This window comes from Arachis hypogaea, chromosome 11 (genome assembly GCF_003086295.3).
Source record: "Arachis hypogaea cultivar Tifrunner chromosome 11, arahy.Tifrunner.gnm2.J5K5, whole genome shotgun sequence".
NCBI classification, from domain to species: domain Eukaryota; kingdom Viridiplantae; phylum Streptophyta; class Magnoliopsida; order Fabales; family Fabaceae; genus Arachis; species Arachis hypogaea.
Window position 1 is genome coordinate 13,439,865 of NC_092046.1, and position 3,165 is coordinate 13,443,029.

The window sequence follows — 3,165 nt, forward strand, 5'->3', positions numbered from 1 at the left end:
ATAACAATAATTTTTAATAAAAAATAACACTTTTAATTTATATTGCGTGTCAAAATCTAATACATGATAATCTATTCAATTGACGTTATCAAACGTCTTTATTTAAAGACATTTAAATGTCTTTGTTCGAGTCTCCGCCTTTCAAAAAATGTTACTAAAATGAATTTTATTGTTAAACAATATTTTTTTGAAAAGAGTTGCTTAAAAGAAGTGTTACCAAACTATTTTAAAAAATCGAGACTTAATTTTAACAATATTTATATAGTCACCGTAATCACCATAGTATAGTCATACCAAAAAAATTTTTTTGTGACTAAACAGAAAAGAAAGAGAAAATAGAGACAAAACTAAATTAATTTGCTAGATTCATATCTAAATCTATTAGATGTTGAAACTTACTCCATAGTTGACTCCAATTCGAATAAATGTCCGTGCCAGACACTACTAGAAAACTTTTTCTTTTCGCTGATCGTAACTCCTTAGCAAGTGATAGCTGTTTCTGTCACAGTGGTATTGAAATTTTTATCAAAACTGTATGTTTCTAGGGGACACATTCCATTGTAAAATATTTTGGTGGGCAAGTTTCATCTAGCTCATCATTTAATCAACCACTAGGCAATGCATTTGATGAAGTTGTACCATCATCTCCGTCAGGTTTTTCATCATCCAGTTGTATTAATTATGAATTATTTGTTCTCCTATATTGATTCTACTCTAATTTGATGGGTGTTATATGCTTAGCAGGTAGTGAAAATTGTTCAGGATTAATTTCCTATGAATTACAGCAAAATTATCCTGAAGGAGATACGAATATTAAGAATTTAGAGGCTTGTTTGTATGAACAGGTTTGTCAAAACAAGCATACATCATAATCTTGTTTAGTTCTCATTTTAGTCAGTTTCCTTAATGGAGTAACCTAGTAATGCTATGTTTATGTATTAAGTTGGCACCATCCTGTCCAAAAAAAAAAAGATAGTATTGTGTAACACCACCTATAATGGATTTCATAGACAAACATGGTAGAAAGGATTTCCCTCGAATGAGTTCATGACCTAATTTAGCACATGTTTTTCCACTCGAATAATATAATATACATAACTGACTAAGTTAATCGGTAATCTCTAACTCACTATTTTGTACTGTTATTCTGAAATTTATAGCTTTTGAACATAGGACATTAGGAATTGACTCAAGGTTTAAATCTTGCTTTTTGAGCAGCAAGAGGGTTGGTTTCTAGGGATCAATTATTGTCTAGTATAAACAAATCTGATCATGCTCTATATAAACATATTAAGTTAGCGAAAAGCTTTAACTTGCTCTGTTGGCATTTGATGAATTGATCGCAAATTTGATTATGGGTTTAAAGGCTATTGAAGTGAGCATGGAAGTTAATTCTTGGGCTGAAAAGGAGACAAATGGCCTCATTAAGGAGGTCCTTCCAGCCGAGTCAGTTGACGGCTCAACCAGGCTCATCTTTGCAAATGCAATATACTTCAAAGGTGCATGGAATGAGAAGTTTGATGCACAAATGTCAAAGGACCACGACTTTCACCTTCTGGATGGAAGCTCGGTTAAAGCCCTCTTCATGGTCAGCTATAAGAGACAGTTAATTAGTGCTTTTGATGGTTTCAAAGTGCTTGGCCTTCCTTACAAGTAGGGAGAAGATAAGCGCCATTTCTCCATGTACATGGTCCTTCCTGATGCAATGGATGGGGTGTCAGCTTTGCTTGAGAAGGTGAGTTTTGAAAGCGGTTTCTTGGAACGCAAGCTTCCTCATCAAAAAGTGTTAGTAGGTGACTTCAGGATCCCAAAAGTCCATATTTCTTTTGAGTTAGAAGCTTCGAATGTATTGAAGGAGCTAGGAGTGGTGTTGCCTTTCAAAGGTGGAGATTTGACAGAAATGGTGAATTCTTTTGTGAGTCAAAATCTGTATGTTTTCAGCATATATCACAAGTCATTTGTTGAAGTAAATGAGGACGGAACTGAAGCTGCTGCAGCTAGTGTCGTGACCATGAAATTGACTGGTAGTGTCCGATTTCCAACCAGGATAGACTTTGTAGCTGATCACCCATTCTTGTTCCTCATCAGAGAAGATCTGACTGGAACTGTCCTCTTTATTGGGTAGGTGCTCAATCCTCTTACGAACTGATGTTAGTAGTCTCACGTGAGACAAAGATATTACTACATACTAGTGATTAGAGGGTGTTTCGCCCTTGTTCTGCTCTCATGTTTCTATTATGATCCAAGATTTGTGACTCTTTGACATGTATTAGTAATTAGATATACAAACGGGTGGTATAATTGTTTCAGATTTCATTTTTATGTTTGACCTCTAATACTTGAGTGCCGTTAAAGTGTGTTTAAAAGAAACTTGTTTATATTTTCTATCAGAGGCCTTTTCCTTAGTATCTTTATCTTTTGTAACTTAATGATTTCTTGGATCATGGTCTAAATCAGTTACTTTGAATTGCAGATCCTTAAATTCCAACAGCTTCATTGGGAGGATTCCACATTCTATTGGTAATCTATCGAACCTATATTGGTTAGATTTAGCTGACAATGAGCTTCAACGACCTATACCAATTTCTAATGGCAGTGTACCTAGTCTTGATAATTTGCACCATGCCAAACATTTGTGAGTCAACTCTTTTATTTTCTGCAATAAATGGCTTACTACTTTTATGTAGAAAAATCCATCTAATACATGTTACATGCAGTCATCTTGGGAAGAATAATCTCTCAGGCAATATTCCTCCTCAACTTTTTAGCTCGGAAATGGCTCTGATTCATCTGTAAGAATTCTTCTAATTTTTTTTCATATAGTGTCTGCCTTTGGGATCCAATTCTTCAGTGATTAATTTTAGGTGTTGCCAAAATTATTTAGCCACCATAGCCGCTGTAGGCATAGGCACCATAGGCTCTCATATAAATTCAAAATTTTCAGGTATCATGATGTGTAACAACATAATTGTGCCTTCTTTCCTTTTTCCCCCCTTTTTTTGGGGTGTGCGATTTGTAAATTATTGGATTTAAAGTTTTTCTTGGTGACAGTTGCTATTTTTTGGCAGTCTCAATACATCAAAGAGAGAATATGATTATTATCCCACTATTGGAAAGAATTGAATGATGATGTTGACTCCATTTCTGTCACATGCAACAACAATT

General features: G+C 34.7%; 1 pseudogene; it reads left to right on the top strand.

Annotated features, from left to right (window-relative positions):
* The first annotated feature begins 1,142 nt into the window (after positions 1-1,142).
* On the top strand, positions 1,143-2,295 carry LOC112721010 (serpin-ZX-like; annotated as a pseudogene).
* Positions 2,296-3,165: the final 870 nt, after the last annotated feature.